This window comes from Leucopleurus acutus (genome assembly GCF_964270905.1).
Source record: "Leucopleurus acutus genome assembly, chromosome: 7".
NCBI classification, from domain to species: domain Eukaryota; kingdom Metazoa; phylum Chordata; class Mammalia; order Artiodactyla; family Delphinidae; genus Leucopleurus; species Leucopleurus acutus.
Window position 1 is genome coordinate 75,838,245 of NC_139150.1, and position 25,334 is coordinate 75,863,578.

At 41.0% G+C, this 25,334-nt stretch overlaps 1 pseudogene across 1 annotated transcript; it reads left to right on the top strand.

The window, feature by feature from the left end:
* Positions 1-227: 227 nt before the first annotated feature.
* LOC309964583 (protein disulfide-isomerase A3-like) lies at positions 228-25,005 on the top strand (annotated as a pseudogene). The gene is made up of 3 exons: positions 228-261; positions 10,049-10,133; positions 23,850-25,005. The product of its transcript is annotated as a protein disulfide-isomerase A3-like (transcript).
* Positions 25,006-25,334: the final 329 nt, after the last annotated feature.

The window sequence follows — 25,334 nt, forward strand, 5'->3', positions numbered from 1 at the left end:
GAGAAACAGCAGGGGGCAGCGAGAACAAGAGAGGGCACAGGGGGAGACAGTCAGCGAGATGAGCCAAATCATGAAGGTCTCCGTAGGCCACGTGACCTGGACATAGCTGGACATAGCTGCAAAACCACTGCAGGGTTTGACGTCTTACAAGTTCAAAGGATCACAAGAGATTCTAAGGAGGGAAGGGCAGAAACTTTAGAAGGCTACTGGAATAATGCTGATGAAAGATGACGTGGCTTGTACCAGCAGATGGAGGTGAAGGTAAGAAGTGGTCAGATTCTGAATATATAATGAGGGAGACTTGATAGGCAGTGGGAGAAGAAGAAAGGACCCAAGATTGACTTTGGGGCTGAACAACCAAAAGGATAGAAGTCGTCAACATATGCTGCTCAACAGTGTAGGCAAGTATACTTTATCCACTGAAAAAGATTCCAATTCAGAATGGATACCATGACACTAAGTTTGGTGCTTAAAAGCCTCTGTCACAGGATCCCTCAGTCCCCAAAGATATTGACTAGAAGAGACACTGTTGTCTTTCAAAATCAGGCCCTCCCTTCTACTGGGCCTTTCTAATTTGTTACATTGCAATACCAATGGTGGAATTAAAATTCAATTTCTTCACATGTAATAATACTAACACATGGCAGTTGACAAACCTATTTGGTCCACACAGTACAGATGAATCTGGAATCACGTTGTTCAGAGGAAATTAGGTATCATCTGGTGATTCTTTAATCCTCTCCCCACACCCCAGGGCTGCCCATGTGGTCTTAAGCATTCATGAATGGAAAAGTTGTGACGTCTTGAGAAGAAGGAAATTCAACGTATATGGACCTTTTCTAAAAGGAATCATATCTTATCCGCCTTTGGATTTCCAGGGCCTAACACGGGGCCTGACACATAGGAGGCACTCAATAATTACTTCCGGGTGAAATATTTAATCTGGGTTTGGGGGTAGGAGGGCCAGATGTCTGTCTGAACCAATGAAAAATCTGAATTAAGACAGTTTGTTTTCCTAAGATAGATATATTCAGGAATGTTTACTTAATAAAGTTGTACCTAACAGAGGTCCTCAAGGGAGCAGCCTTTAATGAAAAGATAAGAGTGACTTAAAATTAGTATATCAATCATTTGCATGTGAATACATGCTTGGAAGCAATTTATTCTCTTGACTAGCTTAAATATTCCATTGCAAGTGTGTTTACCTGATTAATTTGCTTAGCAAACATTACCTTCTAGTCAGTACAAAGCCTAAGTTCAGCCCACACTCCTGTCTTGATATGCAGAAATTCTGAATCCTGAATTTACTTGTGCATTTTTGACAAGCTGCTGAACTTCCCAGGGCCATGGGGCACTTGAGGGAGTGGAGGAGGGGGAGAGAGAGAGGTTTCTTTTTGAACACAAGGACTTAAATCATACAGTCACTTCCATACTTTTTTGATTCTGATGTTTGATTCTATGATAGTAATGAATGGAGTCTAGTTTAATGAAGCTTTAGAGTGTGGGGTCAAGTTCTCCCCATATTCAACCTTCTTCTTGGCTAATCAATGAGTCTTTAAAATGGAAAAAGCAATAACTCTTCCTAGAGACTGAGATCCTATAGAGGTGTGATTTCTCTGATATATTGAAAACATCAGTGGTGGCCTTGTGTTAGGTTTTGGGGACACTCGCTAAAGAAAAAGGGATCATCCCATCATGTTTTACTTTGTTATGCACGAGTTGAGCAGTCAGTCTGTGCTTCTACCCACTTCAGTAGAAGTAGATGGCTTCTGACGGAGTCAGATTGCCTGCGTTGGAACCTGGGGTCTGCTATGTGCTTCCTGTGTGACCTTAGTTACTTAACCTCCCAAAAGCTGCATTTCCTCATCTATACAATGGGGACAATGAGACATCTGCTACACAGCGTTCTTGTTGGGGTGGGATTAGTTAAGATAATTATGACCTGCTCACGGGCGTCAGCTATGATTACTGCCTATCCAGGGCTGCTGTGGTACATCTGGGAGAACCCTGCCAGTTCCCCTTCAGGTCTGCATTGCAGTAAATTGTCCAGAACACACACTCACCTATCAAAGGAAAACAAATGACTACAGGGAGATATTAGCGATTCTATTCTTAAAACTATTGGGCAAAACCACACCTCACCATAATCCTCAGAACCCTCCTTAAAATACCTTTAATCTGGTGTGCTATTGAGGCAGCCCACAGCTGGGAAGGTGGGCAGTACCTACTAAAAGTTGTTTGGAAATTAATTTTGTTTCTTTTTATGGCTGAGTAATATTCCATTGTATAGATGTGCCACATCTTCTTGATCCATTCATCCGATGATGGACACTTAGGTTGTTTCCATCTCCGGGCTATTGTAAATAGAGCTGCAATGAACATTTTGGTACATGACTCTTTTTGAATTATGGTTTTCTCAGGGTATATGCCCAGTAGTGGGATTGCTGGGTCATATGGTAGTTCTATTTGTAGTTTTTTAAGGAACCTCCATACTGTTCTCCATAGTGGCTGTACCAATTCACATTCCCACCAACAGTGCAAGAGTGTTCCCTTTTCTCCACACCCTCTCCAGCATTTATTGTTTCTAGATTTTTTGATGATGGCCATTCTGACTGGTGTGAGATGATATCTAATTGTAGTTTTGAAATTAGAACTCAGAGAACAGCTGGGTACCTTTGTTACCGGCAGGCTGCTGACTCAAAATCATGGGAAAAAAAAAAGCCTCACTGGAATGAAGAGAGAGAAAAACTGCAGAGCTGAGGGTAGAAAAAAAAAAAAAAATCCAACCAGCTCTTGGCCTTTGAAAACAGATTGCTCTGCCGTCCTGTCATGAAGTAGGTGTACAGGCATTCACAATTCCACACAGGGCCTACTCCAATTTTGGGGGGGAAAAACCAACATCAACAACATGATAAAAACACAGGGCCAGGTGCAGGCTGTTTCCTCTTGCTGCTCTGTCTGAGGAGGCATTTGTTGTTTTATTTGTATTACAAAAGTCCACACACTTCCCTCACTCTCTCTGCCCAGCCCCACTTCAGCCTCCTGGGCGGCAGGAATGCTGATTATAGAAAGGCTCCCGCCAGGGAGGGAGAGGAAGCTCCTACCCTGTTGACAATTCAATGTGATTCACATAACTAAGTGCTCACACCTCATGATTCTAGGCACTCGACTCTGTGTGTGTGGATCCCGTTATAACTCAGGGGCAGGTCACAGAAATATCTTCCATCTCTCAGTGCCTTCAGGCACTCTCATTGGGTCTTTTTTTTTCCTTAATATATTTATTTATTTATTTTTGGCTGCGTTGGGTCTTCGTTGCTGCATACGGGCTTTCTCTAGTTGTGGCGAACGGGGGCTACTCTTCATTGCGGTGCGCGGGCTTCTCATCGCGGTGGCTTCCCTTGTTGCGGAGCGTGGGCTCTAGGCACGCGGGCTTCAGTAGTTGTGGCGCGTGGGCTCTAGAGCACAGGCTCAGTAGTTGTAGTGGACGAGCTCAGTTGCTCCGCAGCATGTGGGATCTTCCCGGACCAGGCATTGAACCTGTGTCCCCTGCACTGGCAGGCAGATTCTTAACCACAGCGCCACCAGGGAAGTCCTCACTGGGTCTTAGAGTAGCTCACCAAGCCAGGCAGAATGGAGTTTCTTAACCTATTTTACAGGTGAAGATGGTGAGACCCAGAGTGGTCAAGCAGCCCACCCAAGGCCACAGAACTAGTGGGTGACAGACCTGGAATCCAGGGAAAAGAACCTGTAACTCACTACTGAATATACACTGACATAGGGAGATCCTGCCAGAAACACGCTCCTACAACGTCATGACGAACAAACACTGCCATCTGAACGTTCTACGTTGGTTAAGTCATCTAGTGCCAGTGACATGAGGGGAACAGCGTGCAGCAAAAAAAAAAAGAAGGGTACAATTTTAAAACGAAGCCTTTCATCAAGCTTCACCTTCTCTTGTGTAAGAAAGAGATTTGAGCCTGAACGTTTCAGGAGAGAGCACTCTTGCTATCCTCATCCTTTCTCTGATTATTTGTCCAAATGAATGATTATTTGTCCTGCAGCTCTCCACTGAGATGAGCAATGTGCTTGCAAACTAGAAAACATGGCATCGACAGAAGCCAGGACTACTGCAACCGACAACACAAAGCCTGTCCCCTTCGGCCTTTGCTTCCTTAACCCCTTTAGTTACTTATGCGACCTCAGTTGTACATGTGAAGATAGACGCATGTACTCCCTTTGTACACGTCCACTGGGCCCAGCCCAGTGTGTTACCCTAAATAGCTATTTATTCGTTCTTTAAACAAAATGCTCATTGAAGAGTTTTGGAGACACTGGCAATTTTAGGCAAAGGATCTTGTATTAGGAGTCATCCAAGGCTCTTGCTCTTGCCATCTGCACTGGCTCACTGCTCTGCCGTACTTCTGTTAATGGTAGGCAGAAGCATAGCAGTAGGGGTGTAAGTTGCCATGTTATAATTTTAAAAGGCTCCCAGAAAGTAAATACATCAAGATATCAATTAAGGAACTTCATCATGTAAGCAGCTCTTTGCAGGAAACTGCCCTCAGCAGGAAGGCCCTTTTCTTGTCACTTTAGCAAAGTTATGTTGTAACTAACTGTTAAACTGAGGACCCGCATGCTCTACTTATCTCCAGCCCAAGCACGCCTTTCAGATCTTTTAATCATACAATACCTTGCCTAACCTGTCATTTTTTTCCCATAGATCAAAGAAGTAGAAATGATGACCAGATCTCTTCCCTAGCTTCCCTTTCAGGAATCTCACGAAAAAACTGTGTGGCCAAACTGTATGAACACGGTAACATCTAGAGGATGGTCACAATGAGTCGATGAGGCTGCCCGCAGTGGGGGGAGGGTGACAAGTCTGACACCCCCGCATCTCAATGATTAACTGAGATTACTTCCTTTCTTCCCTTTAAAACTTTCATGGCCCAGCAGAATCTTCGGAAGTGGTTTTTGGGGGACACTGAGTTCACCATCTCCACAAATTGCTAGTATTCTGATTAAAGGCACCTTTCTCTTCTACCAACATTTGTCTCTCTCTCTCGTATTGATTTTTTGAGTGGCGAGCAGCCGGACCTGATTGAGTAACAATCATGGACTGATTTTTTTTCTCCTAGTTTTTTATAGTTTGAGAATGAATTCCTTTCATATTGGCAAAATCCCAACAATGACATGAAAAATTTTCAAGTGTTTCTATTCCACCTAGGATTAATACCGTTCTGCATGAGCTTGTTTCATCTGTGAAATATGAAGAAGTGTTAAGAAATAACCAGGATCATCTGCTAAATCTATTAGGAAGAGGGCAGAAGACTTTGCTGAGTTCAGTTAGTCAGAGCTTGGTGTGAATGTGGCCCAAGTCGTGTGTTTCGTCTCCTTGAAGGACGTTTGTTTAGCACATGATGATTTCACACTCCCTGCCCTCTCTCCCCCCAAGCCCCACCCCGCTCATCACTTTCCCCTGGGCACTGATGGATTCTATTCTTGTAAACACAACTTTAAGTATCAGTTTCTCTAAAAAGGTGCAGTTCATTTTTATGAACGTCTGAAGGCCTTCCTTCTACGAGATGCCTTGGCGAGGCCTCATTGGCTCTGGAGGTCTTGGGCCCTCCCCATAGTTTAGCAGGCTCTTCCCAAGTGAATCAGCTTCATTTCCCCTGTTGCTCTACCTTAAACCTGGGAGGTGTTTGTTTCCTGGGGCCAGGGCTTGCCGGGCGTTCAGCTGCCTGCACACCAGCTGCTACTCCACTCCCGGGTGTGCATTTTGTAACCACACGGCTCCTTTGCCGGTTGTTGAATAGGGAGAGGGGCAGCTGTGAAAGGGAGAAGGCTGATTATTCATTTTCTTTCCTTTGGAAATTCTGCTTTGGGATCCTGTTCCTACTTAGAATGTTTCCCCAGCAGCCCATTCCATTTAGCTCTCTTGCTAGGGAGCATTTTCTGTCAATTTTCTGAAACGTATATATTCCAGGCAGTTCGTTGGAGGGTTTACAGAGATCCTTGTTAGCAAAGCTCAGCCTGGCCTTACTTTGTATTCCAGAAGCCTAGCATTTTAGCAACTCACAATGAACTCAAGTATCCTTATGTGTCATACTCGAAGGAGAGGGCTTTGCGAATCAGCCTAGAAAACAATGATAGCATCTCTTGGCCACAGAACAAACAGAGAGTTCCTCCCATCTCCTTGGCTTGAAGACCAAGGATTTATCTCCTGGAACAAGTTCTCAGGGAGGATAGCCAGTGACCTGACATTTTTCTCATATGAGTTCAAAAACAATATTTAAGCTAGTAATTGCTATCTTCTCTTCTTCAGAACTCATTTTTTTCCCCCTCTGACTTGTTTTGGCTCCAGTCTTTAAAAGCAGAACCAAACTACCATTTCAGGTGGATGAGCTGCACATTAAGGGTGCAGGGTGACTGTGGCTAGCTGTGAGCCCTGGAGCCCCTTCCCGTTCCACAGATATTGCAAACCACAGACCTAACTACATCCATGCAACTCCAGTGCCTGTTTGGATATTCAAATATTTTCTCAAGCAACAATTACATACTAACTTACAGCACCTGCCCTCCGGGGTGTTTGGGTATAAATGGCCTGAAGTTGCTTTTATTTTCCTAGTTCTTGTCAGCACTCTGCTACTCAGCTGATACGTGTTTTTTTCTCTGTTTTATGATTTATGCTTCAGAGGGACTTGTATAGGCAAAGTGGATAAAGCCATAAATTTTCTTATAGGGCGTATTTTAAATATTACTTTGAATTCAGAACCTGTGTTCTCGCTGTGGCTATAAATGCTTTTCTCAAAACAATTCAATAATTTCAAGGGCAGTGTCTCATTTATGAAGGCCTTTCACAGTTAATAGGACTTCCTCTGACAACTGTCAGAGTGTTTCTGGTATGCTACAGTATATTATAGAATCCAGTGTTAGCAACTATGAACTAGTAGAATTTCTGTTAAACTCAACATAATTTGATAATTAACCACACATGCTATTATACATTACCCATTCACATAATTAATGAATGTTATACAGGTCTGTCTTCAGTTGAAGCATTTACTTTACATATCGTATTGACTTTCCCCTGAATAATTCCATGTATTTCAGGGGCAACATTATTAGTAAAATTCTAAGACTGTGTTAGGACATAAAAATTGAAGTGACATCAATCTTTCCAATGTACAGAGCTGACACCACAGTAGGGGTATGTATATTGAGAATGTATTTGTTAAGAGTTAGGAGGGTCTATATGAATGTAAAAGCTTATCATTATTGGCTTTTATATATCCTCTTGCTTTGAATTGCTTATTATTTAAATGGAATGGAAACAGCAAAACTACACAACACGTGCATATACAATACTAATACTGACTCATCAGGTATTTGATCCAATGTGGTCATTCAATATCTGTCCTTCAATGTTGAAAATTATTGTTGGAACAATGCCAAAGATAGGAATATAGTTTACTTATTTAGTAAAGTGCTTTCTTAGGAAGCCTCTCTGCTGAATGTCAGGAAAGAGTTAAAGAATTTAAATGAGCCCCAAAGGGATTTTCTATTGGGGAGGAAACAATTATAAGAGAAGCCAAAGCATCACGTATTAAACAAGACTGTCTTGTTTTGTAGGCAAAAAGGGAAGTTTTTGAAAGGGAAAACAGACAAAGACCATGTAGAAATGACATGCTGTTCTGAGGCAGACAATTTTCTTACCAGCAATTAACTAATTAGTTATTTCTTTTTAGGAAAGCAACAGGGTACAGAAGTGTCCCAGGTCATGGGAAAGAAGAGGAACCATTAGAACAGGCTGGACGCATGTGACATCCCGGGCAGAAGTAGCTTTAGCTTGGTAGCCAGGTTCTTTATAGGGGCTCCTGGTTAGCCAAACTGTGCTTGTCCGGAAAACCACAAAGACTGAAGTTATCAATCTAGCTCTAGTAGACCTACGGCTGGGGGCAGAGTTTGTAATCGATGAAGGTAATAATCTTTTGGCAAAAAATGGTTTTCATTAGAAAAGTGTCCAAAGAAAAAGTGCTGCTTTGGGAAAGCTACGAAGAAAGACAAGTGAAGTGAGAATACGTTAACCCAAAGATTGGTGCAACCTAACCTAAACCAAGATGCCTCCTAAGTACTTAATTAGATGGAGGGAAGTGGTTCCCTTTCAGCACTGTACTGAAATAGCATGAATGGAAAAACGCAAATAGGCACGTGTGTAAGATGGAAGACAAGTTAAGGGAAAGGCTCCTTAGCAACTTAGTTTAAAAAAATTCAGGAGAAGGGTGAGAAACCAGAATATTTCTAGAAAGAGGAAATGATGACTAGCTTAGTCCGGACAAGAGGTTCTAATGAAAACTTGGATCCAGAAGTTAGAAAAGTATTAATCTCTACAAATGAGGAATTGGTGTTTAAATGGGAAAGGTGTAATGCTTATTGCAAATAGTTCTGTCAGGGCCTCTGCACACATCTTGATATATCTGTGTGTAATTCGTTCATGCTGCTGCTCTGCTTATTCTAGAGGAATTCCTATTTCCAAGGTTCCAAACTCAAGCACTCCATTCAAATGGTGCTAATGCAGGAAAATGAGGAGTATGGATATAACTAAATAACTGCCTGGTCACGACTGCAGTCTGCTCAGGGTATGGAGGCAACTTTGAGTTGGGGCCCTACTTACATACACACTAGATGTGTAATAAACGGCAGCCTTCTCTGACTTAGATCTATCTTAACAGGGCTGACAGGTCTTCATGGCTCCCACCCACTGGTCTAGCTCCATCTCTTCCCATTTCTTGACTCAAACTCTATATTCCAGTAAGACTAAATTGCTTGCTATACGATAACTGTGTACGCTATTTACTTTGCCTGCAATTGATTTCTTCCAATCATTTGCCTAGTGGGTGCCTGTTCACCCTTCAACAACTCAACTAATCTTTCATCTCATTTAGGAAGTCTTCCTAGAGTTCCTGGACAATATTACCTGGTCCTTGTTTTGCATGAGCTTTGTACCTTATAGGCTTAAAAAAAAATTCTTGCACTTTCTTGCTACATTTTGTTTGTTATATGCTCTTTCCCTCTGTAATCTGGGGACTCTTTAGGGTCAACAACTGTGTCTTATTCATCTTTGTGCCATGATTGCTGGCATAATGTCATAACTGTCATGGCAGGGGCTCAATGAATCACCACGGAATGAGTGAACGGACATATCAGAACCCAGGAACTCAAATATGAATCACCGAATAGGGTCACCTTCAAGTCTACCAACTTTTCATGTAATATTTGCAGGACAGCTTCTTTTAAAAATTTTACTTTTTATTGAAGAATAGTTGATTTACAATGTTGTGTTAGTTTCAGGTACACAGCAAAGTGATCCAGACACACACTCACACACACATATATATATGGACACATATATATTCTTTTTCAGATTCTCTTCCCTTATAGGTTATTACAAAATATTGAGTAGAGTTCCCTGTGCTAAACAGTAAGTCCTTGTTGGTTATCTATTTTATATATAGTAGTGTATGTATGCTAATCCCACCCTCCTAATTTATCCCTCCGCCCCCCCCCCTTTCCCCTTTGGTAACCAGGACAACTTCTACTTTCTTTTGTGTATGGGGGGGGCAGTTATTTTGTTAAGTGCCAGCTACTCTGAGTTCTTTACATGAATGAACTCATTTACAGTGTTACCACAACCTCATGAGGTTAGAATTACAAATATTCTCTTTTTAAGTGAGGAAACGGAGGCATGGCAAGGTCAAGTAACTTTCCCAAGATTAAAAACAGACAGTAGTAGCTGGACTAGGGCTGAACCATGGGGGAGGAGCTTCAGAGCTGAGCTCTTAACCACCAGGCAGCTCCACCCTAATTGTGAGACGATTGATGAGTGCAAGCTTTCCTTAGCTACTTCTGGAAAATGAGCCTGCAATTTCATTTTCTGAGATGATAAGAGGCATTTTAGCCTAAGCAACCCAACATTTATAATGAATTTAACTTGAGACCATGCCAGGACAGACATTTATCATGGTTCATTTAAGTAACTGTTCATTAGGTGATGGGGAAAAGGAAACCACTATGAGACCAGAAGGGGCCTCTAATGAGAAAAAGAGAGGGATGTGGGAAACCAAGAATATGAGGTATTGGGAACATATATTGTAGAAAATTGTAGAGACGTGCACATGCTCATATTCATAAGTTTTAAAAGCACTGCTTATAAAATCATAATACACGTAGTAGTACAGAACCCTGTTGAGGTCACAGAAAAACACTCCAACAAACAAAATCTATTTTCAAAAAACACAGATTTTTTTCACTTGTATTTTTCAAACACTGGGAAGGATATTCACAAACCACAGCAATATATTCAAGTTCCCATTTGTTTTCTGTATTCGCTTCTCTGAGACACCATGGTTGCTTGCTTCCCAGCATTTGCCTTTAAATCTCTTCTGAATGAACTTTCTGAATTTCCTTTTCCTGTACCACTATTCTTCATGATTCTGTGCCATGACATCCCAAAAAAGGAGACTGGCATTGAAAGAAGGCAAGGCAGGAGAAAGAGTTTAGGGCACAGCCAGAATCCTTTTAGCAGGCAAAGGGAAGAGGACTTCTATATATTAACAAGTGTTAATATATATATATTATATATATATTAATTATATTATATAATATATTTATATTATAAATATATAATAAATAATATATAATAAAATTATATATATATATATATATTATATATACATGCCCTTCGCAGAATTAGAAACCGAGTGCGAGCTGCCTGCCAGTGGGGCTGTGCCGACTGGACACTCATGAAGTGTAACTGTCTATATAAATGCTTCTCAAAGGCATGAGGCTGTGCCCTTAATTTCAAGAAACGAGGCGAACAACAACAACAATAAATCAACACATTTGACTACGTCATGTTAAAGTTTTTGAAGCTCTACAGAAAAAATTTAAATGTAAGGAGACCCTGAGATTTTCATTTAGGCAAAATGCAAGAAAAGACGCATTACTGCATACACATTCTAACTAATAATAGAGGCACAATTAAAGGTGGGGAGGGGCAGGGGAAGTCAAGTTCACCAGAGGAAATGCCTTCTAGGCTAGCTTGAAGCATAGCAGGGGTGTGTGTGTGTGTGTGTGTGTGTGTGTGTGTGTGTGTGTGTGTGTGTGTGTGTGTGTGTGTGTGTGTGTGTGTGTGTGTGTGTGTGTGTGTGTGTGCGCGCGCGCGCACGCGCCTGTGTAAAAGTATGAGTAGGACAAAATAAAAGTGGGGTCCCTTACGAATCCATTGAGCACATTTAAGTCTTTAGGGCCCTGTGTGTAAACAGCCTCACATCTGGGTGGACCAGCTCTTCACCGCAGAAGAGGAAGGGATAAGAATATTTGTGAGTCCATGGCGTTTACTCTTTTTTTTTTTTTTTTTTTTTTGCGGTACGCGGGCCTCTCACTGCTGTGGCCTCTCCCGCTGCGGAGCACAGGCTCCGGACGCGCAGGCTCAGCGGCCATGGCTCACGGGCCCAGCCGCTCCACGGCAGGTGGGATCTTCCCGGACCAGGGCACGAACCCGTGTCCCCTGCATCGGCAGGCGGACTCTCAACCACTGCGGCACCAGGGAAGCCCATAGCGTTTACTCTTTGAGGGAGTGAGGGCTAACTCAGTCACAGCAAATCTCAAATCCTGACGTCATTTGATGAGAGAGAACAATTTAGTCTTTCAATAGTTTCCTAATGAAAAATTTGGTCCCTCATAGACACAAACGCCAGTGCTCTGCTCATCTGGTGTTGGGGCCCATGAGGAGGTGTATTTCTGCTGTCTTTTCTCCCAGGAGATGCCCCCCTCTGACCCACGACCTTGTGCCTTCTGCTAAAACATCTCCACGGGGTCGCAGATGTGTTCCTCTTTACACATCTGCCACACTCCCTGAAAATGTGAAGTTTATGAAAACATATGCCAAGCCGGAGCCCATGTGCTCATCAGCATGAGATAAGGTGAGCAATTTTATTTTGGTCCTGGGAGATTTTTCAAAACCACTTTCCTCCATTCCTTGCATTTACAGTGTAAATCAAATATTGAATGATTATCACTCCCTTCCTTACAAACTACATTGTGCCTTCTTTCCTGTTAGTTTTTGGTTGATGTTAGCAAAACAGACTGCTTCATTAAAAGTTAGTTGTGGTCTTTTCAATTCCTCTCCAAAGAATTTATGCTAGTGCAGCAAAGGCAAACTACTAATAATCCGTCTTGAACATTATGGCTTCATGTTTGACTGGGAAGCCTTCACAACTGAAAATGAACCCGGATATCAGAAATGGAGAAACTGCTGAATTGGAAGTCTCCCAGTAATAGCCCAGTGTAACTTCCTTTCCATCTTTTACTGGTTTAAAGACTGCTTGAAGTCTTCTTTTTCTTTCCTTTTTTGGGGCAGGCATCTTCTCACCTCATAAGACAGACCACTCTTAATTGTTAAAACACTTTTCTTTGTACTTTAAATGAAAAAAATTCTTTCTTCCTGATAGGTTCATGGCAGTTTCCTTCTCTACTATGACACAATGGTTTATAACCCAGCTCTTGATAATAATTCTATTGTTCTAACATTTATTTAGTCCTGCCTACCTCCAATATTGCTGCTGTTGGCTATTGCCCAGTGAGTGCCCACAGTTCAATAGCTGCTTTGCCTATACTGTCTCTAAACCTTAAACAACATCCCAAGAAGTTTTATTCATCCCATTCTACTGATAAGAAAACTGAGGCTCAGAGAATCGAACCAACATTTCCTAAAACACACAGGTTAATTAGCAGAGCCAGAACTTTGAACACAGGGATGCCTGGCTCCAAAATTCATGTTTTTTTTTAACCCCACCACAAAATACATGCTGCTGTTTACTTGATGTACTGCCACTATGTATCAGGCACTGAGTTGGGTGCTATAGCAATAAAGGGATGTCTACAGTACATAGTGGGCTCTTGAGAAGTTATCAATTTGGCAGGAAAGACAGTCACATACTGATAGTATCTGTGGCAGGAAGACTTCGTCAAGCTAAGAATCTCATTCCCTCACTAGGTGGAATCATGCCACAGCATTGCTGGTTAACATTTCCTCCTTAGAACCCAAAGTCTATATACAATGAAATGCCAAAAAGTTACCACTGTGGACAGCTGAAAAAATATCCTCTCAAAAGAATATCCAAGACCTGCTATGTCTGAATCTAACATCTATTTCTTCATACTGCATGTCACAGTCTGGTTTCTGAGAGCTTGGAGGTAGGTGAGGCCAATATAGCCTCATAGCAAAGCAGCCAGAATTCTAGACTTGAGTCCAGATCAACAACCTTCCATGAGTTCACAAGGGGTGGTAGAGGACAGTGGGATGGACAGATGGGCTGTTGTCTTAATGTTCAAGTTGTGCTGAATAACTAAACTGCCTGGAATTCCTACTTATCTGTGTGCTTTGTGTCTGAAACCAACTCTGAACTGCCCTTCTCTGAGTATAAATAATAATGCTAATTGTACAGAGTGTGCTGGGTGTGTGTGTGTACATGTATGCAGTGCGTGCATGTGTGTGTGTGAGACTGAGAGAGAGCAAGAGAAATTGGCTAAAATGGAAGGTCACTTTAAGAAGATTTTTAAAATCCAACCCAAATGAGCATTCATATTTTTAAAAATCTCAATTTTTTTTTTTTAAAGTTTGACAAACTTATTGGTATTTTAGTAAAGACATTCATCTCAGTCGTTTCTCTCTCCCATCTTCTTTTTTTAAATTGGGGTATAGCTGTTTTACAATGTTGTGTTAGTTTCTACCGTACAGCGAAGTGGAGCTCCCTGTGCTATACAGCAGGTTCTCGTTAGTTATCCATTTTACACATTAGGGTATATATGTTAATCCCAATATCCCAATTCATCCCACCCACCCTTCTCCCCTTGGTGTCCATACACTTGTTCTCTACATCTGTGTCTCTATTTCTGCCTTACAAACCGGTTCATCTGTACCATTTTTCTAGGTTCCACATATATGTGTTAATATACGATATCTGTTTTTCTCCTTCTGCCTTACTTCACTCTGTATGACAGTCTCTGGGTCCATCCACATCTCTACAAATGACCCAATTTCGTTCCTTTTCGTGGTTGAGTAATATTCCATTGTATATATTTACCACATCTTCTTTATCCATTCATCTGTTGATGGACATTTAGGTTGCTTCCATGACCTAGCTATTGTAAATGGTGCTGCAAGGAACATTGGGGTGCATGTGTCTTATTGAATTATGCTTTTCTCTGGGTATATGCCCAGCGGTGGGACTGCTGGGCCATATAGTAATTCTATTTTTAGTTCTTTAAGGAACCTCCATACTGTTCTCCATAGTGGCTGTATCAACTTACATTCCTACCAACAGTGCAAGAGGGTTCCCTTTTCTCCACACCCTCTCCAGCATTTACTGTTTGTAGATTTTCTGATGATGCCCATTCTAACCGGTGTGAGGTGATACCTCATTGCAGTTTTGATTTGCATTTCTCTAGTAATTAGTGATGCTGAGCATCTTTTCATGTGCCTCTTGGCCATCTGTATGTCTTCTTTGGAGAAACGTGTATTTAGGTCTTCTGCCCATTTTTTGATTGGGCTGTTTGTTTTTTTGATATTGAGCCGCATGGGCTGTTTGTATACTTTGGAGATTAATCCTTTGTCCGTTGCTTCATTTGCAAATATTTTCTCCCATTCTGAGGGTTGTCTTTTCTTGTTTATGGTTTCCTTTGCTGTGCAAAATCTTTTAAGTTTAATTAGGTCCCATTTGTTTATTTTTGTTTTTCTTTCCATTACTCCAGTAGGTGGGTCAAAAAAGATCTTGCTGTGATTTATGTCTAAGAGTGTTTTTCCTATGTTTTCCTCTAAGAGTTTTACAGTGTCCGGTCTTACATTTAGGTCTTTAATCCATTTTTTATTTATCCATTAATTTTATTTATTTTTGGCTGTGTTGGGTCTTCGTTGTTGTGTGTGGGCTTTCTCTAGTTGCAGCGAGTGGGGGCTAGTCTTCGTTGCAGTGCGTGGGCTTCTCTTTGTGGTGGCTTCTCCTGTTGCACAGCATGGGCTCTAGGCATGTGGGCTTCAGTGGTTGTGGCTGGCAGTAGAGTGCAGGCTCAGTAGCCGTGGCATTTGTTGCTCTGCAGCATGTGGGATCTTCCTGGACCAGGGCTTGAACTTGGGTCCCCTGCGTTGGCAGGGGGATTCTTAACCACTGTGCCACCAGGGAAGCCCTTTAACCCATTTTGAGTATATTTTTGTGTATGGAGTCATGGAGTGTTCTAATTTCATTCTTTTACATGTAGCTGTCCATTTTTCCCAGCACCACTTACTGAAGAGGCTGTCTTTTCTCCATTGTATATCCTTGCCTCCTTTGTCATAGATTAGTTGACCATAGGTGTGGGGGGTTATCTCTGGGCTTTCTATCCTGTTCCATTGATCTATATTTCTGTTTTTGTGCCAGTACCGTACTGTCTTGATTATTGTAACTTTGTAGTACAGTCTGAAGTCAGGGAGTCTGATTCCTCCAGCTTTTTTTTTTTTTTTCTCAAGATTGCTTTGGCTATTCGGGGTCTTTTGTGTCTCCATACAAATTTTAAGATTTTTTTTGTTCTAGTTCTGTGAAATATGCCATTGGTAATTTGATAGGGATTGCACTGAATCTGCAGATTGCTTTGGGTAGTATAGTCATTTTGACAATATTGATTCTTCCAATTCAAGAACATGGTATATCTCTCCATTTGTTTGCTTCTTCTTTGATTTCTTCCATCAGTGTCTTACAGTTTTCTGAGTATAGGTCTTTTACCTCCTTAGGTAGGTTTATTCCTAGGTATTTTATTCTTTTTGTTGCAATGGTGAATGGGATTGTTTCCCTAATTTCTCTTTCTGATCTTCCATTGTTAGTGTATAAGAATGCAAGAGATTTCTGTATATTAAGTTTGTATCCTGTGACTTTACCAAATTCATTGATTAGCTCTAATAGTTTTCTGGTGGCTTCTTTTGGATTTTCTATGTACAGTATCATGTCATCTGCAAACAGTGACAGTAAAAATCTCAATTCTGATTTAGTGGAACTTACAGTGCGTCAACCAGGAAAAGAGAATCACAGAAGACAAAGATAATTTAGACTTAACCTAATAAATTATCTTGTATTTGGCAGCAATGATCTGGGCTCAGAGCATTTAGACATTTGTTCAAGGCCACACAAATAGTTAGTGACAGACTATAAGTTATGAACTTTTTCCGTGCCATGGCACCTCACCCTACAACATACAAGTCTCCAGTTATAATTATTGCAATATGGAAACTTTTACAACTCCCTAATGCCTGGAGTAAGGCGTGTAAGACATAGGCGTCAACCATAAGTAACAAGAACTGACATTTTGGAACATTCTTCTAAAACCACAAACTACTTTAGCACTATCTCCTTTACAGTAACGGAGTCAGTGAAGTACAGTAGAAAGGAAACAGGTATTACATTCAGACAGAGCTGCGTTAGAAGCTTAGCCTTGTGACTTCTTAGTTATGATTGTAGCTAATTTACCAAGCTTCTCTAAACTGTTTCCTCACTGGAAAGTGGGGAGAATAAAATGTACCTACGTACATGTTTCTAAGGGTTTAATTAAGTGTGTGAATTACCCAGCTTAGTGCTGGTACAAATGTTAGAGCCTGCCTAAGACTGGTAAAAATGGTGTATACAGATAAGACAGAAACTGAGCATTTCATATTTCCTTTTCTTCCATTTGCTTTCAGTTCAAAACTCTGAAGCATTTCCTGATAATGGCTGTTCTTCAAAGAATGAGATCAGAAAATTCACTTCATTACTACCTTTTAATCTCCACCACATTCATCACCTATAACTTGCCCCTTGGGCTCTCCTCTACAGAAATCAACGTGCTCCTTACTGAATTGTCAACTTGCATAAAACTGTCAAGGCCAATGATACGGTTTTGGGAGAAAAAGATATGAAAAAGTCCCTGGTACACACTGGGAGTTTGATGATGAGATTTGTCTTTGACTGTAATGGGTATCTTTTTAATGACATTTTTCTGGTTTCTTTGAATTTTGTAGAGATGTTAAAGAAGGTGACATAACCAAAGGCCACCATCTTTCACGCTTGAATCCTGGAATTAGTTTGTACTGGGTATGAAAAGAAGCTATAAAAGTCAAGGGATTTTTTTCCCCCTACACATGGAATTTCATTGTGTTCTTTATAGAAAAATTCACATCTTTAATCTATTTTTTAGTATTTTGTCTCCATTTCAGAATCCCACCAGAATCTCAAGGTGATAATGTACTTGTTCATTCATATTCTGCAATGAACAATATCTTACATTCTTTACTGTCCCTCACTTTCTCTCCCATGTATGTTACCTTTGCGCCCTTTCCCCCTTCTTCCATTTAACAAATATTAATGATTATGTGAATGACAATTCTGAATGATATTGAGAGGGGAAGAGAGATGAATGAAATGTTACCTCCTCTCATGTCAGTGGGGCTGGAATTGCCAGATACCTGGTTCAGTAGCACAGGGAGAGGTGAGGGGAGGAAACAGTGTAAACATTTCTAAAGAAAGCAAGTTCCCTTCGGGGGTCTAATGCAACGTGACGTTAGCACATTTCATAGATCGAATAAAAACTGTGCCCGGATAGCATGCATGCTCAAACTGGGGCACCCTGCCTGGCCAAGCCCCTGGTGTTAATGAGACACTCTGCAGCACATCCTGGCTTCACCAACCAGAAAAGGAGATGCCAGTGTATGCCCTCCGGGCATTAGAAGTTGGCACTTATTTTCAAATTTCCTTCCTGCCTGGCAGAGGAAACACTTTCTCAGACACATGATAAAACTGCAGCATGGAGTGGGATAACGAGGCTCTGGCAGGGACTGTTTCAGAGAACTGCCGTGCTCGCCAGCTGCATTGACTGTGTGCCCTCAACACACACACACACACACACACACACACACATCACTCAAGATCACGGATGACCTCTTTTTACCCCACAATGAAGAAGAATTTTCATCTGACATGGCTCACCCAAGAGAAATTTGTCAAGTGCTATATAGTATGTAAGAGGAATGTGGTTGAGGGTAGGGGGCTGGGGGATTGGAGACTGGAACCAAAATCATACAAATGCGTATTTGCTTAATATTATTAGAAAAAGAACTCTTCCTTGCTCAAAACTCAGGAAGCGTAGGGAATCCTATTCCATTTTAGAAAACATTTCTTTATGAAAAGTTTCAAACATATACAAAAGAATGGGAAAACGAACCCCCAAGTACCCATCATCTAGCTTCAGCAATGATCAAATGATGGCCAATTTCATTCCCTCTATCCTCCCGACCTCCACCTAAGCCTCTACAATTGATTCTATTTGTTGTCATTACATTGTGTTTGTATCAGGATTCACCTAAGGTTATTACATTGCAACTGGTTGTTGATACATACTTTAGCTTTCTTTTAATCTATACGTTTTCCCCATCTGGTTTGAAGTAGCCTTTGAATTCTAAACTCCGGGTCCTTGTACTAGGAGGTACAAATCTGCCTTTAAAACAACCTGTATCTAACAAACGTAAGGTAGATAGCTAGTGGGAAGCAGCCGCGTGGCACAGGGATATCCCCTCGGTGCTTTGTGACCGCCTGGAGGGGTGGGATAGGGAGGGTGGGAGGGAGGGAGAAGTAAGAGGGAAGAGATATGGGAACATATGTATATGTATAACTGATTCACTTTGTTATAAAGCAGAAACTAACACACCATTGTAAAGCAATTATACCCCAATAAAGATGTTAAAACAAACAAACAAACAAACAAAAAAACAACCTGTGGCAACTTAAATGTCTAAATATGGAGGAATGGTTAAATAAACAGTGGTGTATGCATTGGGTTAACTATTGTGCACAATGTGGTTGAAAGAATGCCCTCTCTGTGAAACCTAGGGCAAGGTTTATTTTTGAGTCTCAATGTATCTATTTGTAAAATGAGAATAAAGGATTAAATAAATTAAACCCAAGGATTAAATAAAGTACATACATCTCCAATCACAGTGCTCGTTACATAACACCAGAGCATACAGGGGTGTTTTGATATCATTTTAATATATATAATACTTATAAATTTTTAATGGACATATTTTATTTCCCCCTAAAATCATGTTAGGCTGCAGCTGAGCAATGAGGTTGGTGCTTCAGGGAAGCAGAGAATGGGGACTGCCTCATACATCATGGCATCATGGGTCAGCCTTAAGTCTCACAACAGACTTTCCTAAGAGCAGTGACAATCTGAAAGCCAGGTTTGTGGAGCGACAGCACGGGTTTCTAAATTTTAAAGTTCTCTTTCCTTCATATCAAGAGTTTGGCCTTACCAAAGTGTTCTCTGTTTGGTTTGGTTTCATTTTCTTAAGTGTAGAAAAAACACAAAATAGTATGGTATGGTAGTTGTAACCAGACAGGAAGAGGAAAGAACTGTTCTATCTGTGCTGACACAGGGGAGAGTCCAAACAAGAAGGGAGAAGAATTTGGGGAAGAAGGTGGGAAGCTCGTGTGTCTTGACTTCTCTGAGGCAGGTATTTTAAGGGTGGGGAGACTCTTGCATAAGTTGATAAAGAAAGTTGAAAGCATCTGTTGCCTTTTCTCCATTTGAAAGAATCTCACCTCAACTAAGGACGGCACCCCAGGTAATGCAGGAGAGATGGTGTAAAACTGACTGATGAATATGGCTAGACAGATGACCTTAAAACAGTTCTGACTCCCTCCGAATACTGCGTGTGCATCCCTTCTGGGGGCCCCAATGTCTCAATTGGCTCAGGAGAGTGAATGTGGGGTTTCTGAGAAGGCCAGTGAACCAGCAGAAGCCGGGCACCGGAATAGATGGAAACGCCTGAGACCTCTTCCCTCATCACCATGGTCTCACATAAGCCATTCACCTACCCACTCCACCCAACCCCCCAAAATCCCCACCCAGATGCCATCTTGTAAAGAAGACGAGGGACAGAAATCTGAAACACTGAGCATTTTTCTGCAATAAACTCAATTGAACTTACTATTTCACAGATACAGACTGTTTAGCTGGAAAAGACTAAGCTATCATTAATTGCCAATTTTTCCAATTACCTACTAGGTCGATGAGAAAGATCGTTAGCTCCAGAAATTTAAAACTCTGTATTCTCTCTGCACATGTGAGTGTATCGTATAATCCGATGCCCTAATCTACAATGAAAAGGGAAAAAAGCAGAACGCCAAGTATGATTATAACCATGTAAAACGAAGCTTTAGAAAACGGGAGAAAAGATCGAGAGTCATTACAAATGTAATCTGAATAAATGTAAATTTGTCCAAATTACAAAATGGAAATAGTGGTTGTGTTTGGTTTGGGCAGCCTTGGGTTCTAGTCTTCTCTGTTTTATTTAATCACAATACTTTGATTTTGTATGAAAAACATATTTTGAAACTTGGAGAACTTATTACCTTAAATACATTATATTTAATAAGCAATGACTGAGCACTAACGTTTCACAGGCATTGCACTAATCACCATGGAAAATACAAAGATGGATGAGATATGCTCCCAATGCCAAAGGAACTCACAACACGGTGGAAGAAACAGATGGCTAAGTGGCAAAGGGAATTCAACATCTACTGTTTCCCAGCTATAAGAAATTTAGTTTTTCCCATCTACTCCAAACCACCTCCAGAGGACTTCAATTCACTCTGATGAGGAAAACAAAAGCATGAAACTAGTATGATAATTTGCATTTACATATCTATCCTTGGAAAAACAATACACATATAATGAGGGTATGCCATGCCTTTACTAGTGGATACAGCTTGCTGTGCACGTATTAGAGACCTCCAACCATTTACTGGGACCACTTTATAATGAGGTCCCTTTGTTATTTCAACAATGAACTTCCCTTAGGTGTAGTACACGATTAGTATCACACTGACCGATATAAAAGTGTACTGCATGACAAACAGTAAGAAGAGTTAAACTTCAGAGTTTTAAGAAACATTAGACTTTATCTAGGTTAGTAGTTTTCAAATTTTAGCATGCATCAGGGACCACCTGGGTGGCTAGTTAAAACACAGACTGCTGCCTCATCTTAGTTTCTGATTCGTTAGTCTTGGGTGGGGTCCTCTAATTTGCATTTCTAACAACTGTGGTTTCTGGCTGATTCTACAGTCGTTGGACTTGCACTTTAAAAACCATTAATCTACATCAACTTCTTTTGCAATTTAGAAATCACTTTTCTGTAACCTTTGGTCTCTGCTCAAATAATTCAATGAATGAGGCACTCACTAAATTGCAAGGAAGCCAGTTTCCCTGTTGGACAGGCTAATTCTATAAGAATTTACTGGAGTCAAAATATGTTTCCTTGAAACCTTTGTTCACCACATGACTATTCCTTCCTGCTCCAGACAACTCTTCAGATGTCTTCTCTTAACCAAGCTGAAAGTTCCCATCCCTCAACCATTTATTCTACATAATTCCTCTTTATCTACCACATTATCATCCCCTCCTGAAACTCCCAGTTATAAAGACCACTCTCAAAACAGGGGGCTGAGAACACAGCATTCTAGATACTGATCCACTGGTACTATCCCCTTCCATAAGCTGACGTCATAGATCCATTAACAAAGAACTGGGTTTTATTATTTTGTTTAGAGCAATCGTGCCACTTTAGTAGTCGATACTCCATAGAAGGTCTGAACTCTTTCACATTCTGAACAGACACTGACCTTTCTCTTCTTATCCACTTGAAATAAGAATTCTGCTTTTATTCTCGCTAAATTTCATTAGCTCATAATTCCAGTTTACCAAGTATAGGATGGTGGTTAAGAACAATGCCTTTGAAGTCAGACAGTCCTGGGTGCAAATCATAGCTCTACCGTTTAACAGCCATGTGGCCATGGACAAATTACGTGACCAGCATAAACCTCGGCTTCCTCACAGGCATTATGGTGATAACAGTAGCTACCTTACAGAGGTATTTCATGAGATAATATATACAGAGCGCTTAGCATAGTGTCTGGTGCATATTACATGCTTAGTAATAGTTAGCCATTACTATTTTATTAAAAGCAATCTAAAACACTAAGGTTTATGCTGTACAAAGTAAGAGCAGAAGTCTTTTACGGAAACTTACAAACCCTTATTAGAAGTTTTCAAAAAATTAAATAGGTATAGTTTTTGCCTCGATGAGACTGGAAATCATAAATCTACATGTTCACTCCAAGGATATTTACAGACTTAGCACAATTTCAATCAAAATGGCAACATGGGGCTTCCCTGGTGGCGCAGTGGTTAAGAATCCCCCTGACAATTCAGGGGACATGGGTTCGAGCCCTGGTCTGGGAAGATCCCACATGCCGCGGAGCAACAAAGCCCGTGCGGCACAACTACTGTGCCTGTGCCCTAGAGCCTGAGAGCCACAACTACTGAGCCCACGTGCCACAACTACTGAAGCCCGTGCACCTAGAGCCTGTGCTCCGCAACAAGAGAAGCCACCGCAATGAGAAGCCCATGCACCACAACGAAGAGTAGCCCTCGCTCGCTGCAACGAAGACCCAATGCAGCCGAAAATAAATAAAATAAATTTTAAAAATGGCAATATGATTTTTTAAATTGCAACAAAATTTGTATGAAAAATATGAGAAAAGGCAAAACTCTGATAGACAATCCAAGCATGAGAAAAGAGAAAGAAATCTAGCCATATCAGACATTAAACTTATACAAAAGTATTAGAACTTAAAACTGTGGTATTGACGGAAACACAGAAAGGCACACCAACAGGAAAAGGTGGAAACATTAGAAATAAACCCAAAACATATGTGGAAAGCTAAGTCAGTTTTCCCAAACAGAGGGACACAGAAGGCTTATTTAATAAGTTGCATTAAGATAAAATAGGACAATTTAGAAAACCAAAGTGTTAGAGCTACACCTTACACAATACAAGAATCCGCTGAGGAAACGCAGAGGGATGGATGCGTTGCCACTACTGAATATACGGAAACTGAAAGCCTCTGTAAGTGAAAATGTTGTAAATTAAATTTTGTCCTATAAAAACAACTGATTCAGAAAAATATTTGTACTGAAAATGTCAGGTAAATTAACATTTGTAATATACGAAGAGTTCATTCAACTTCAGAAGGAAAAGCTCAAAACCTAAAAATCGAATAAGCCATGACATTAACACAAACATTACATAGAGAAATATCAGTAATAAAGAAAAACAGGGGAAAAGACCATCCTTGATGGAGCCTGGAGATACCTTTAACCACCTGTTTAAGTAGCTAATAAATTTTTAAAATGGTAGCCATTGCTGGTTAAAGTGTAAGGAAGCTGTTGTTTTCACTTATTTACAATGATCATTTCAATTGATACATTCTTTCTGGAAGGCAATATGTTAAGAATAATAAAGATGGATATACTCTGATCCCAATTTAGACTCCAGAATTTCTCCTCATGGCATAATTCAACAGAAACAAAAACCTATGCACAGAATAGCTATCTATGATTCCAAAAGACTGAAAAAAAGCATAAATGTCCAAGATTACAGGAATAGATAATAAAATTAATTCAGCAAAATATTACATGGTAATTAAAATAATTATGAAGACTATATAGACACGTCTAAAACACCATCATTAATGAAAATAGCTCATGCATGCATTTTTCTTTTTGCGTTTTACATGCCCACAGGATGTATTTTATCCTCAGCGTAACAAAGTAAATGCGGCGGTCTGTAAAATGAAAAAAGGACTCACAGTAGAGGAGAATTATTTTAATTTTAAATCATTATTTACTTAAGCACTATTCTTGAAAAGTTTTACATTCTGTTTCAGGTGCTATGATGGGCCTAGGACTGCTGACAGAACTGTCAGCCACCTGAAGAAGCAGGCTGGACCAGCTTCAGTTCCTCTCAGGACTGAGGAAGAATCTGAAAATTCCTTACTGACAAAGATGCTTCTGTAGTGGGTTCTTTCAAAGATTTATTCAGTGAAGCTCGCTCTGAGTTTCAAAAAGCAGCCAGCAACTTGAGAGATAACTACCAATTTGCACACACCAATGTTGAGTCTCTGGTGAACAAGTATGATGATGATGGAGAGGGTGTCACCTTGTTTTGTCCTTCACATCTGATGAGCAAGTTTGAGGACAAGACTGTGGCATATACAGAACAGAAGATGACCAGTGGAAAGATTAAAAAAGTTTATTCAGGAAAACATTTTTGGTATCTGCCCTCACATGACAGAAGACAATAAACATTTGATACAGGGTAAGGACACGCTAAACGTTCCAACTACTGGAGAAACAGAGTGATGACGGTGGCAAAGAAATTCCTGGATGCTGGGAAGAAACTCAACTTTGCTGTAGCTAGCTGCAAAGCCTTTAGCCATGAACTTTCTGATTTGGGCTTGGAAAGTGCCACTGGAGAGACTGCCGTTGTTGCTATCAGAACCGCAAAAGCAGAGAAGCTTGTCATGCAGGAGGAATTGTCGCGTGACGGCAAGGCTCTTGAGATATTCCTGCAGGATTACTTTGATGGTAACCTGAAGAGATACCTGAAGTCTGAGCCTATCCCAGAGAGCACTGATAGGCCCGTAAAGGTAGTGGTAGCAAAGAATTTTGATGAACTAGTGAATGATGAAAATAAAGACGTGCTGATTGAACTTTATGCTCCTTGGTGAGGTCACTGTAAGAATCTGGAGCCTAAGTATAAAGAACTGGGAGAGAAGCTCAGAAAAGACCCAGATATTGTCATAGCCAAGATGGATGCCACAGCCAGTGATGTGCCTTCTCCATATGAAGTTAGAGGTTTTCCTACCATCTGCTTCTCTCCAGCCAACGAGAAGCTAAATCCAAAGAAATACGAAGGTGGCCATGAATTAAATGATTTTATTAGCTATCTAAAGTGAGAGGCCACAACACCTCCCCCCACCGGCCCCCATAATTCAAGAAGAAAAACCCAAGAAGAAGAAGGCAGCACAGGAGGATCCCTAAAGCAGCAGCCAAATATACCACTTGGTAAAAGGACTCTTCCAGGGACTTCCCTGGTGGTCCAGTGGTAAAGAATCTGCCTTCCAATGCAGGGGATGTGGGTTCGATCCCTGGTCAGGGAACTAAGGTCCCACACGCCGCAGAGCAACCAAGTCCACGCGCCACAACTACTGAGCTCGCGTACCTCAACTAGAGCCCACGTGCGGCAAACGGAAAGAGGCCACGCAGTCTGGAACCCACAGGCCCCAACTACAGAGCCCACGTGCCCTGGAGCCCACACGCCACAACTAGAGAAGTGAAAACCCGTGTAGCCACAACTAGAGAGAAGCCCT